Source organism: Sus scrofa, chromosome 4 (genome assembly GCF_000003025.6).
Source record: "Sus scrofa isolate TJ Tabasco breed Duroc chromosome 4, Sscrofa11.1, whole genome shotgun sequence".
Classification (NCBI taxonomy): Eukaryota; Metazoa; Chordata; class Mammalia; order Artiodactyla; family Suidae; genus Sus; species Sus scrofa.
In genome coordinates, this window is record NC_010446.5 from 23,657,534 (window position 1) to 23,672,312 (window position 14,779).

General features: G+C 34.4%; 2 long non-coding RNA genes across 3 annotated transcripts in view; one reads left to right on the forward strand and one right to left on the reverse strand.

Annotated features, from left to right (window-relative positions):
- Window positions 1–14,779, reverse strand: part of LOC110260236 — a 911,564-nt gene that overhangs the window by 111,820 nt on the left and 784,965 nt on the right. Inside the window, exon 4 of the long non-coding RNA XR_002343153.1 lies at window positions 12,282–12,382. This is a non-coding gene — a long non-coding RNA (uncharacterized LOC110260236). The remainder of the gene's footprint in view (window positions 1–12,281; window positions 12,383–14,779) is intronic.
- Window positions 2,601–14,779, forward strand: part of LOC110260235 — a 62,638-nt gene continuing 50,459 nt past the window's right edge. Inside the window, exon 1 of one of the 2 annotated variants that reach the window (XR_002343152.1) lies at window positions 2,601–2,922. This is a non-coding gene — a long non-coding RNA (uncharacterized LOC110260235). The remainder of the gene's footprint in view (window positions 2,923–14,779) is intronic. The other variant, XR_002343151.1, reaches the window with a different exon arrangement.

Genomic DNA, 14,779 nt, shown 5'->3' on the forward strand with positions numbered 1-14,779 from the left:
AATTCATCTATACTAATTATTTTATAATTTAAATAAATATTAATAATTATTATTAAAATAAATTAATATCAATTATAGGTGATTATTTACAACCATAAAGAAAACTAAATGTGCAGCTTGTGACTACTCCTTTTTTCACTACTTCTTGACTAAATTTCACGTATTTTTCATTGTCATTCATAACGTTATTACACTGCACACAAGTTAGAAAGGCTATCTGCTGCTTTAGAATCTAGGAATTTATATTGAAGAATTGCAAAAACTTCTTTATAATTTTTTTCCTACCTAAAAGTTTAAGGGTCATTAGTTGTGTACTTAGTATAATTATACTCAGGAACAGAGTTAGCTTTATTTATTTATAATTTACTTTTTGTCTATATTTGCTCAGAGTTTTAAAATAACTCACGGTTTTTAAGTTACAGAGGTTTTTTTTTTTTTTTTTTCTCCATGGAATTGGCTAAGTGTATTATATAAAGCATCTACTTAATTGTTACATCACAGTTATAAGATCAAAACAAAAATGCTTTATAAACCTAAAGAAATTTCATTAAGTAAAACAGTAAGGAGATTTTAGAGAGAGCTTCTAAATTCAGTCTTAGTTTGGGTTTCTCAGAAGCAGAACTCGAACAAGATTTTCATGCATGTGTTTTATTAAAGAAGGACTCTGTGTGAACAGAGGATGCAGGAAAAGGAAGGGGGGAAATCTCAAGAGCAAGATATCAGGCGAAGGTATAGCCTCAGACTAGTTCCACTGGGGAGCTCTAGAGTGAAAATTATACTTCAATGGTTGTCTAGCTCATGGCATAGGAGCCTGGCTTTCATTTTTTTGTAACCATATAATTAATTAACCGAGGATCTGGTATTCTGTTTTTAGTAAAGTACATTCAAAATTCATTCATGTTGTTGTATGAATAAATAGCTATTTATTTTTTATTCCTGACTATTCTTCCATTGTGTACATGTACCACAGTTTGTTTATCTATTCTCTTTTTTAAGACTCTTGATTGTTAGCAGTTTTGACAATTATGAATAAAGCACTTATGATAGTGTTCATACAGGCTTTTATGTGAGCATAAAACTTAAATTCATTAGAGTAAATGAAAAGAAGGAAGTGATTAGGCAATTAAAAAACTGCATGTTTAATTTTGGAATAAACTGCCTTACCATTTCTAAAAGAGCTTTATCATTTTGCATTTCTGCCATTGGCGGGTGAGGATTTCTATTGCTCTGCATCCTCATCAGTATGACTTACTGCCATTTAAAAAAAATTTAAATCATTTTAATAAGTTACATTTTTATGTCTCTGTGGCCTTAACTAAGATTTACCTAATGATATTTACCTAATATTGGACATTTTTTCATAAGCTTATTTACTATATTTACCATTTCTCTATATTTTTTGAAAAAGAGTCTATAGGATTTTGGTAATTTGTCTTTAAATTGCCTTGTTTGTTTACATGCTGTTGAGTTCTAGATGTTATTTTTATATTCCGCATAAAATTATTTTATAGAAATATGAGTTGCAGATATTTTCTCCCAGTCTATGTACTTTTTTTCACTTTCTTAGCAGTATCCTTTGAAAAACAAATGTTTTAATTCAACAGAATTTAACAAGCATTACCTGGCTTGTGTGTTTCCACACTTGGCTTTGTGTCTTCTGTTTGTACTGCTCCCTGGTGTGAATCTGTACTCCAATATTATTTTCACTCAACGCTTGCTAGACTGGTAGTCGGTTAGGAGGGTTTAAGGGATATCCTGATTAAACTTCAGTCTTCGGTAGGCATTGTGAACCTGGTGTTGAGAGTGAGTTTTTCACAGGTGTTCCTGTTAATCATTCCATAACTATACTCTGGTGTTGAGCTGCTTTTTTTCTTGTTCACCTCATCAAGTTGTAGGGGTTTCCATCAGTGTCCTCGGCCTTCGTACATAGTTTTGTTGTCTTTCTCTCTATAGACTAAGACCTTCCAGGAGATGGTCTTGGGGGATTTTTGCAGTAGCTTAAGTTTCATTCCTTCAGACACAAACTTTCTCAACATTCACCTCAATTTTCTCTGTATTTGATTGGATTCTCTCAGGACAGGGCTGTAATAATGTATGCATCCCATCCCCCGCTTGTGTCCCAGGATTCTCACACTCTCATGCCAGCCCACACCCAGGCTTTAGTCATTTGATAAATATTCCTAGTTGAATGTTACTGTAACTGAGCAGGACTGACGGGGTCTTCCTGGAACAGGTTCCCCTTCCCCCACCCCATAGCCTACACCTGACTCATGTTTGTAGAAAAACTTAGTCTCCTAAGCCTTCCCTACGTTCCAACAAGTAAACCAGAGAAGTGAGAATTGTAGAAAGGAAAACAGTTAAACAAGACAAAAAAAATAACAGTTTAGCCATTAAACAAATCTAGGACATTTAGTTCCACTTCAAGGGCTGTAGATAGTATTGTGAACCATATCCTTTGAGCTGTTTTGCAGATACTGAAACCCCCAACAGGTGGGAGAAGTTAACTGTATGCCGCTTGACCCCAGACCTATTGGAACCAGAAGGTTGCTGATGTTGATTCCATATTACCTCACCACCAGGCAATCAGATAAATGTGAGCTGATCACATATCCCATAACCATCCTCCCTATCTTTAAAAACCGTTCCCTGCAAGCCTGCAGGGAGTTTGGGTCTTTTAAGCACTAGTTACCATGGGACGCCTTGCTTGGCCCTGTGAAATAAATGCTGCACTTTCCTTCACCCCAACCCAGTGTAAGTAGATTGGCTTTACTGTGCGGGAAAGTGGACCCACATGGTTTGGTAACATTATTACCAGCTTACATAGCAAGTCTCAAGTCTGATTCAAGTCTGATTCAAGTTGGCAAACGCCACGGCCCTAGCTCTGCAGTTTCTTCCAGTCATCTCTCTCTATTGAGATTTTGGGTGAGTTCTTTGCCCTCTCACTGTGGTTGTCAGATGGTTTTAAGAAAAATGATTAATTTGAAGTTTTTCCAGCCTTTCCCCCAGTTTTAATGGAAGTAGTGATTGTGGCTATATCTTCACTATTAAATCAGAAATTGCTATATTGTTTATAAAATTCCAATTATAATTATTATTGCTATTGCAGTAAGTTCATAGATTATTTTGGGTTAAACTAATGTTCTAAAATTATATACATTTTTAAGATATATTTTATCTTTTGAATTAGAGTTCGACTAGAGAATAAGAACAATAGGGCAGATATATGTTAAAATATTTCTTGTAAGGAACTGGCTTATATGAAAATGGAGATTGACAAGACAAGTCCAAAATCCTTAGGGCATACTTGGCCATAAAAAAGGAAAGAAATAAAGGCATTTACAGGAACATAGGTGGACCTAGAAGTTATCATGCTAAGTGAAGTTAGTCAGACAGTGAGACACCAACATCATATGCTATCACTTATATGTGGAATCTAAAAAAAATAATACAATGAATTTCTTTGCAGAATAGATACTGACTCACAGACTTTGAAACACTTATGGTTTCCAAAGGAGACAGGTTGGGGGGTGCGGGGGATGGGCTGGGGGATTGGGATGGAAATGCTATAAAATTGAGTTGTGATGGTCATTGCACAACTATAAATGTAATAAAATTCATTGAGTTAAAATCTTTAGGGTACATCATCAGGAATGGGGGGTTAGGGCTCTGCAGCATGAGCTAAAACTTCTAGCAACAGGCAGAATTTCTTCATCATTAGGAAAGACTGAGGACTTTAAAAGGCTAAGGACTTTAATTGAATTAGATTCATCCATTTATCTAGATAGTCTCCCTTAACGTAAAGTCAAATGATTATGGACTTTAATCACATCTACAAAACACTTCACAGCAACAACTGAATTAATGTTTGACTTAATAGCTGAAAAGTATAGCCTAGCTAAGTTGACCACCACCTGATTTTTGTTTTATTTTCTTTGTATTGTTCATTAATATAATGGAAATTTCTTTATATTTGATTGAGATATATTCTATTACATATTGTTTTCAAATTAGTCTTCTTTTTATATTCTGTTTGAAAATATAGAGGTATAAACAGGAAATTTGTTTATTTTTCTAATTATTTTGCAAATATTTGGTGAGATATTATGCTTTTTCACTTTTTAAGGCAGTTGCCACTACATCCCATAGTCATTTCAAATGAGTATTAAAAATACAGAACTGAATACTTTTTAAAGTTTTTCTAAAGATCTGTTCATAATTTGCTTATTTTATTTCATTATTGTCAATTATCTATTTCTTAACTTAGCCAGACCACACAGCTCTTAAAGTGGCAAATATTTTGTTTTTATTTTCCCTTTAGACAATTTAAGCTTATTGATATTTTAGACAGATTTTCAGTCATATGGAAGAGTTAGAGACCACATATAACTATATCAGGCCCTAGATAAATTAGTTTACTTTGGCAATACATAGAGTAATCAATCAACATAGAAGGCTCAAAAGGTATACATATTCCATCAGGACAGGGTAAGTGCCACTATGTTTTTATCTGAAAGCTATGACACATGGTTGCAGTTTTGAGCAAATGGCTATGGTAACAAATAATTCATGATCATGAATTTGTTGTGTTTAGTTCAACAGAGGTAGAATGGCATGGAATTATGACCCAACGCTTATGAAATGTTCCTTTTAATATTTATTACAATATAAATTTTACGTGTTATTTTTGTAAACAACGACTTTTGGGTAGAGCATGTACTTCCTATTTCAGGCTGTAAGCTGACCAAGATTGCAAAGAACATGGATTTTAATTCCCCACCTCGTTATTTCTATTATTTTCTCCTTCATTTTATTCCTTAATTCTATACCAAGTTCTCAACGGATGCGTGCAGTCTCAACTCTTGTTCTTCCTATCCTTCCCTTCCATTTGATCACATTCCTTAAGCTCTTTCTACCACTTAAAATTAGCCTATGCGTTGTCAATTCCCTTACGGCCTTGATGTGTGTGGGGCAAATTAGTCTGATAAATTATTTTGTGCTAAGTTGTCAGTTGCTCATATTTTCTCTACCGAATTCATGGGTCTTCGAAGGAATAATTAGTATGCATTTATTGGTAATTGCTCTTCCCTTGAGAAAGTCCCCTCACTCTGCAGAAAGAATCTGCCTTTTTAGTCTCATTTTTATTATTTAGTTGCTATCTATGATCAATTTTGTTTATTAGTGTCACATTATCTATTTAGGTGATACTCATTAAGCGTCTAGATAGTAAATGATGAATCAAATAATTTATTTTAGGGAGTTCCCGTCGTGGCGCAGTGGTTAACGAATCCGACTAGAAACCATGAGGTTGCGGGTTCGGTCCCTGCCCTTGCTCAGTGGGTTAACGATCCGGCGTTGCCGTGAGCTGTGGTGTAGGTTGCAGACGCGGCTCGGATCCCGCGTTGCTATGGCTCTGGTGTAGGCCAGTGGCTATGGCTCCGATTCAACCCCTAGCCTGGGAACCTCCATATGCCGCGGGAGCGGCCCAAGAAATAGCAACAACAACAACAATAATGCCGCGGGAGCGGCCCAAGAAATAGCAACAACAACAACAAAAGACAAAAAAAAAAAAAAAAAAAAAAAAAAAAGTAAATAATTTATTTTACATTTAGTATCCTATAAATGACAATATTTGGAAAAATGTGAATACACAAAATATATTTATAAGTGAAATTATTTCGTTCCTCTGATAATGCAGATCATGACAAAGCTTGATAGGACAATTGAATATATGTTTTTATTTTTAGTTTTCATCAAAGACACATAGAGGATTTTTTCTGATAATGAATGTTAATAAAGGCATTGAGTGAAACATGAGGAAGGCAGTCTTAAGGAGAATAAACATATGGCCATATATAAAAGTATAATTTTATATGTAGAAGTATCTTGCTTATATAGACCTAAGTGTATAAGATAGATACATCACTTTCTTAATCTAACCACATTTTCTAGAAACATAGTTGATGGATGCCTGAATAATATTTTGTTATTTTTAGTTGCATCTCAAGTGTTTCTTTACAGATTGGGGAGTATGTTTTTCAATTTTCAAGTTTTTTCTCTTAATATTTACTAAATTGGAAAGGTATAGGTATAATTATAAAATTAAGTGTAGTGATTTTTTTGCTGAAATTGTTATAGTTCAATAATTATTGGTATATTTTAATTCTAAGACAACTTCCAAAAGCATTTAACATATCAGAAAGTATTTAAATTATTTATAACTGTGAATAACTATAAAATCTAACATCTCTGGCTTTTTTTTTCTCCTTACTACTCCTCACCAAATTCATGTCATTCATTAAAGACATTGGTTTTGCTCATTAAAGTAACTAAGTTCTATAAGACACTTTTTCAAAGAACAATAAGTACTGCCCACACACATACACACAAATTCCATGGTCAAGTAAAATAATAAAACATGTTAAGCAAGCAGAAATACTCTCATAGGGAAATCTCATTAAACAAGAAACCAGCAAGATATCAACCAGTTAAAGTAGGTAAACAAGAAAGTAAAATAACCATATAAATAAATATGAGAAAAAAGACATTAATAGTATAAATATTCCTCCTACCGATCCTCTCCATTTGCTCCAGAATAAAACTGAAGGAGATAGGAATTCACTCTTGGCTGAACTGGTCTAAATGGCCATGCATTCTTCAACAAGGGAGCATCTGGCCATGTTACACATGAAACTGATGCTTAAAGACACATTTTCAACACAATTAGGTTTAATTTCAAGCCAAACATTCCTTGTAATCCTTTACCAAGAAAGCGAAAAAAGGAGTTAGACTACATATTATCCTCCACCATGAGCTATAAAGTTTGTCATGTATAGTGTATCCTGTAGAAGAGTTAGACTTTTAAGGGTCATTTTGAGTATTCTTATGTTTGCCCTTTGAAATCTAAATCCTAAAGAAGATGCTTAGCCACAGACGACAAAACATACTTCAGAAGAGTGAGTAAAAGCAATTTTTCCAAATTTATTTGATGATGAAACACTATGTTCACAAAATATTTGTCACTAGTTTTTCTTATAATTAGTTTTATGTAGCACACAGGTCAAGAAATGCCTTATTAGATCATAATCTACTTGCAGATGGGATGGGACCTTGTCTAGTATTATATTTCTAGTGCCTATTATAGTACCTTTAACATGTCTCACTACATAGTATTTACATAATAAATAATTTCATTGAATAAATCAACATCAGTAAAATTAAAAAAACAGAGTTCCAGAAATGTTCAGCTCCAAGCATAAAAAAAAACCAAATTATGTTGATATGAAAAGATAACTTGGAAATTATGTATTTCAGATTAGGGTTATTATTAAATCTTGTATTATTTCAGCTTTAAATTTAACTGGTTTTATCTGTTTGAATTGAATTATAGGAAAATAACTTTGCCTTTTTCTTTACTAAAGAAAATTTATCTCTTTTTGTTTTCTGCTTTAACATAGATATTTAATAAACCCTAGTTTTGTTCACTATGAAAGCGTTGTAAATGTATTTGCACCTGACTATAGTATTTTTCTCACTTATTCTTTCCTGTAGACATATTTATATTTCCCCTCAGAATAGTGTTTTAATTAAATCTGTCTCAAGTTATAAATAATTGGAATGAATTTTCAAGTTGTATTGGCTGCCAACATGAGAACTTCTTTTTCTCTATTTCTTCCTATTCTTTTTCTTTCCATTAAATAATCATTAAAATATTTTTATCTTTCTTGTCATAAAAATAAACTTTTATATAGTTAACAATGATTTATTTTTAATTTTTTATTATAGTTGATTTACATTGTTTTGTCAATTTCTGCTATACAGCAAAGTGACCTAGTCATACATCTATGACCTGGTCATACACATTCTTTTTCTCATATTATTTTCCTCATGTTCCATCATAAGTGATTGCACATAGTTCCCTGTGCTATACAGCAGGAACTTGTTGTCCATTCATTCTAAATGTAACAGTTTGCATCTGTTAACCCTGAACTCCCGGTCCATCTCACTTCCTCCCCCCTCCACTAAAATTGATTTTATTTGTGCATTATTGTACATTCTCTGGATCCTATGAAGTCTTGTATTATATTCACATGTCATGTATGACTTGGGGCAGTAATATATTGAACATGAGCTTTGACTTCCAAAATAATAACTGTATGTAAATACCTATGTCTCTTCTATATTCTCAATAGGCATTGAGAAAATATTCAGCTATAATATTCAACAGATTCTGGACACTAAAACTCATTCTTTAGAAAGTGAATATGTATAGATAACAGTGATTTTGTTTCTCAAAGATGACAAATAAGATACAACAGTCTCTAGTTTATTAGATCTATCAGCCACTCTTTCAGTTGCTTCTCTTCAGCAATTATTTGAATGCAACAGACTCTTATGAATAAGAGTCAGGAAAAATACCTTAATCAACTATATCCACATATTAATATTTTATTGACCAAGATTTCCTTCTATTTTTCTTTGATTTTTTTGCCTTTTTTAGGGTTGCACCCACAGCATATAGATTCTCAGGATAGGGGTCAAATCAGAGCTGCAGCTGCTGGTCTACACCACAGCCACAACAATGTCCGGATTCTTTAACACACATCCCAGGGATCAAACCCGTGTCCTCAAGGATACTAGTCAGGTTCGGTAACACTGAGCCACAACAGGAATGCCAAGACTTCTTTTTAAAAATGCATAACTAGTTTTCAGTTTATACATCTCTCTGATCTTAACAATTGGAAGTTTTGACTAGTCGAAGGCTAATTTTAGGTAGATGAAAATTATGGGCTTCTAGGAAGTAATAATATATTTAAAAAATTTACTCTGCCGGGTTTTTATTTATTTTATTATTTTATTTAATTATTTATTAGGGCTGCACCTGTGGCCATTTGGTGGTTCCCAGGCTAGGGGTGGAACTGGAGCTGTAGCTGCTGGCCTACATCACAGCAACTGCAATGCCAGATCTGAGCCATGTCTGCAACCTACACCACAGCTCACCGCAATGCCGGATCCTTAACCCAGTGAGCTGTGAGCTGTGGCGTAGGTCGCAGATGTGGCTCAGATCTTGTTGCTGTGGCTGTGGTGTAGGCTGGCAGCTGCAGCTTTGATTGAACCCTTAGCCTGGAACTTCCATATGCCATAGATGTAGCCCTTAAAATAAAAAATAAAAGCTTTAAGTTGGAACAGGACTGACTGGGTTTAAATCAAGGCTCTACAGTTTAAACATTGGATTATTTGATGAGTTATTCCTTTTTAACCTTAAGTTCCTTGTTTGTACATCACCATCTTTAGAGGAATTGTGAAGATTATCATTTTTTAACATATATGAAACACTTCGGATGGCACCTGGCACATAGTTAACAAATGATAATAATTATTATTTTTTTGAATAGTTTCCAAGATGATGCCTATTTAAGTAGAAAATCCTTAGTCACTTATTATTTTATTCCATTGAAATGCAATTTTGTCAACCTGGTTATCCTCACAGCACTTGAAGCTCTGGTTGTCCCATCAAAGTTGGCATGCTCTAAGTTTATTCTTAAATTTCAAACTGGATTTCTTGTTTCATGGACAGAAAGTTTATGACAATTTTGAAAGCACATATTCTATATGTATGTATGTATGTATGTATGTGTGTGTGTATGTTTCTATGGAGAAGATCCACAGCTTCAGAACCATTATGAATCAAAAGCTTTTAGGACCATTGATCTAGAGACACTGTCTGAATGCATTAGATAGATTTCATTCCTAATTCCTGCACAGTTCACACTCTTGAGTCTGCTGCATCTCATTTATTTTACCTCTACCTCAACCATATCTGTACAGATATATTTTAGCACATGCGTACATATTAATTAAAATCAAAACATTATCAGAAAATGTGAAAAGACAACATTTATATCAACAAAATTATAGAACAAAAATTAAATTATCAATTACATGCCTGTCATATCATATTCAACAATGTGATACTCTTCCACATGCCTTTCTCCTTTTTTGATGCTATCAAAAGCAAGCAGAATTGATTGTAATACATGCACCTGATTAAGGAATCACCAATAATAGCTGAGAATAAACTTCTGTTTTCACCTATTTTAATTTGTATCAGTTGAATGTAACTATACATTTTGTGTTTGATGAAATATGATTTATAGATTCTTAATTAAAAATTGTATTCTGAAATGAAAGAAAAGCATACTAATTGGAGGGAGTTTCTGGAGGTAAGTGTGTTCTTATGGTAGATGTATTTCCAGAGTGTTATTTCTACTTAAAGGTGAATTTACCAAATGTATGTGGTAATTAACATTACCTCATATTTGAAAAGAGTACTTCTTCCAACATATACATGCACACAAGTGAAGAATATAATCTTGCTGCATAGGTCCTTCTGAGACCTTCCAAATACGAAATGCTTCAACTAAGTTTGTCATAAAATATGACAATAGTTTAGGAAAATTCAAACATGTCGTATTTTTAAGGAAATAAGACTAAGCCAAACATAAGCGACATAAAAGCATTACCCAATACAGAAGAGAGTGTAATAGCATAAAACTACCAAGTTTACATGAAACCTCTAGGGATTGTCATGACAGTTCCCTTGCTTTCCATAAAACAAATCTTGAGCCTGAACCTCACCTAATACTGTGATTCATATAAAACCCATTTCTCATCAGAAGTCTGTTGACTTCAGAAGCTAAGAGGATACTTGTAACAATGTTAGGTAAATAAAGCTGACCTAGTCACAACGCATTAACTATTACAATGGATCCATGACACTAAGCTAGATGGATTTTACTCAAATTTCTTTGCAGTGTCGCATGAGCTTATACCTTAATCTTAAGAGAATGATGATGAAAGGAAAGAAAGAATCATAAAATTTTGGCGTGGAGTTGAAATAATAGTTTCATCGACTCTAGTTATTCAAAAACAAGATACACTGCGTTAGAACCTCTTTGAAAGAGCATCTAAAGAACAAATGGGGAGAGTAATTGTCCCCTTTGCCCCAGATCACCCTATCAGAAGGGCTTATCACATTCACAGTAGGATTAGCAGTGGTACCCACCAGGAAATGGCACTACTTGCTAGAAAGCAAGAATATCTGGATAAGGATAGTTCCTGTTCAAAAATCACAAGAGGTGACAGGTAAAGCTAAAAGACAGAGACAGTTTTTAGAAATACATTGTCAGTGACCTCAAAATAATATATTTCTCAGTGTGTGAAGTGTATCTAAGTGATAGAACAATTAGGAACCCAGAAGTGGGGCTGGGGACCAAACTAATACATAATCAGACTTTTTCATAAGATCAGGTGAGAATTCCTTAGAAGAGTCTCCAAATTGAGAAATTTCCAGGGGTTGGGGTCCGGTAATAGCAAAGCAGAGATAAAATGCAAAGAAATATGGGTTGTACACATATACGTATAGCTTCAGACACTGCTAGGAAAAACATCATGTTGCTTGAAAGAAAGACACACAGCCCAGGTCTCTTGAGTCCTACATCAGGGTCCTTCACAAGGACATACATGTTTAAGGCAGTCTCCTGAGTTCTAGAAATGATGTTGAAATTCATAAGAAAGCTACTTTGTCAGGATGCCCATCAGTCTGTTAAAAGGTTTGATTTCCGAATCAAATGTTATGACGGTGAACCGTGGCATACTACAATTAAAATAGGATGCCTGGCACCCTCCTCCTCAGATCCTAGCTTGATTTGGAAAAAAAATGAAAAAGAAAGTACAAATATTCAAAGTCAAAGCTAAGGATATTATATCATGATACTGGGATGTGTTAAGGAACAACCTGGCCGGGTGGTGAGTTGGTTGAGAGTTAGTTTTCAGCCATGTAAGTGAAGTTAACGATTTCTGTATCCATCTGCTAAAGTCTTGGGATTGCTTCAACAAGAAGCTTATTTTTTGAAGTCAGTCCTTTGGACTCCTCTTAAATCAATTTTTTAAAAGCAGATACACTTCAAACTTGAGAGGCCAACTAAAAGCTGGAGGGCAGTGAAGGGGAAAATGATGCCAGAGATTTAGGCTCACAGTTTATGCAAAAAGGAACCATTGCACTTCACACAGGTGATCAGAAAGGCCTATACCCAAGAGCTCTAATGTAGTTTTTGCTGTTATCTCATCTGCATATATCTTTCTTGAATGTTTAGAATGGAAAATCTGTGGCAATAACGGATTTGAAGTTTTTGATCTTGGTTATACTCACCATAGTTAATAAGTAACTAATTGGTGACAGTATTAAGCATGTCCGTGTATATCAAAGGCTGACTCTGACTTACCTTCCCACCATCTCACATGCAGAGGCACTGATATAGGTTTCGTCTAGTCTGATTGTTCAGTAGGATCTCTGAAGACTTTTAAGACTGGCTAGGAAGCCACCCTGCAACACAATAAAATGAGAATATAAAGCATAATTTAGTCGGTCGTTTCATTCAATAAAATATGAATAACATACTCTGGTCTATCAACAGTTACTTTTTTTTTTTTGCTTTTTAGGGCCACACCCACAGTATATGGAAGTTCCCAGACTAGGGTTTGAATCAGAGCTGCAGCTGCTGGCCTTCACCGCAGCCACAGCAACACAGGATGCCAGCTGTGTCTGAGACCCACAGCACAGCTCACAGCAATGCCAGATACCCGGCCCACTGAGCAAGACCAGGGATTGAACCCACATCCTCATGGATACTAGTCTGATTCATTTCCACTGTGCCACCAGGGGAACTCTCAACTGTTACTCATTAATAGTGATGATTTATTGTTTTACCCTTGGAACTTTCTGTCCTATTCTGAATACTCCCTGCCTCTTGCTATTCTGATGTGACACTCTCATTTTATTTTTGCTAAATCTAAAGAGATGGTTTATACTTGTTCCTTTGAAGAGAAAGGATGAGAATTCTTGAATTTAATCCTATAGAATGATTCTCAAACTGGGTAGACAAGGTTTCATTAGACTTTTTGTTTAACTCATTTTTCAAGTTTCTGTGACTGAAAATCTCTGAGATGTCATAGCTTTGCTATTTTATTCCCAGGGCAGTGGTTAGTCTCTTATTGTAGGAAAGAGGTAACAATAAGGTGATAACAACTTGCAAGTTTCTTGACGTTTATCTTCCAATAAACAACTACTGCTAATAATATTGACTGAAATTTACTTCTCAGAATTCATTTATTTTCTCAATATAAGCCTGTTTTTCTATAAATACTTCTTTTATCAATTATTAGGGTAACAGTTCTTCCAACTCCCCACTTTAAAATCCTTGTCATATTCATTGCCTTAACCTCTACCTCTAAGAAATCACAGTACCTCATCAATCTCATGTTCAAAATGCTATTCAGTTCCTTTTCCTCCCTCTATCCTTTGGATTTCAGTATTTCATCATTTATTAACTTGCCTATTTAAGTAAAATTAATGTAGTAACTATTATCTAAGGCCCTAGACTTTCTTCTCTCCTGCCCATTTAGCACATTGTTAGCATATATTCTTACTAAAGTTTAGATCTGATCATGCTCTCTCCCACCCAGACCTTGTTCCACCCCCAACCCCCCATCTCCCCTCACAATACAATCTAAAAAACAGAAATGCTATTGCATTGCCTATGGGAAAATACAAGTTTCTTGAAAAGGTATTTTAAAGTTCTCAACAGATTCTGATTATCTTTTCCAACTTGCACCTCACATTTAACTGATACAGTTGCTTGGGTTAATGACCTCTCCCTGAACACTCTATGCCAAATGGGCTGGCATTTTTTAGTGAGAAAACATATGTCCTTAGAGAAAGAACTTTTGGTTGCCAAAGAGGAGGGGTTAGGGAAGGGGATGGACTGGGAGTTTGGGGTTGGTAGATGCAAACTATTGCATTTGGAATGGATAAGCAACAAGTTCCTACTCTGCAGCACAGGGAACTATATACAGTCTCTTGAGGTAGACTGTGTTGGAAGATATTATAAGAAAGAGAATGTATATATATATGTATAACTGGTTCACGTTGTTGTATAGCAAAAATTGTCACAACATTATAAATCAACTATAGTTTAATAAAAAAAAAGGAAAGAAAAATATATGTCTTAATATCCATGACCTGGTTTTGGAAACAAGAAAAGAAAAAAAATACTCGGTTAGAACACAAAGTTTTCATGGGATTCATTTCTGAAGGTTTGTATAGAGTCTGTTTTTACGAATAGAAATAGCAACGTAAGAACAGGAGTTTGATATAGAGACAAGGATGTATTTTAAAATTAAGTAAATATGAAGTACACTAAGACAAAGACTTTTCGTGAGAGGATAATGAATGAGTGTGTGCATCTCTTCCTGATTTCAATAAGTTGCAACTATCTATAAAGTAAATTTTAGTTCTACTTAAAAAGATTGAACACTTTGTAATCAAAGCCATTCCTTGGATTTTAGTAAACATTCCTATTGTTCTTGGCATTTTTCACTTTGTGAATGAGGAACTTTGTTCTCTCTGGTCTGGGAATAGTTTTTAACTGGTGATGTTTTCCTTTGGCTGGGAAACAGATTAAGGGCTTCTCTTCCTGGCAGATCCTTCTTTCTATTGGATGTAACTATTGAACTCACTTAAAAGAATACTTCTATTTATTCTGGCTGTTCGAATTCATCTTGTAGATGTCTATAAATTTGAAAATTAAAGGCAATACAAAAATGGAGTTTTTAAATGTACACCTGCAAGTGAGTTATCTTAAATATACCCTGGAGAGAAGAAGAATAAAAAATAATGATATTTTAACAGTGAGACCGCACACAGGAGTAATTTATAACTACA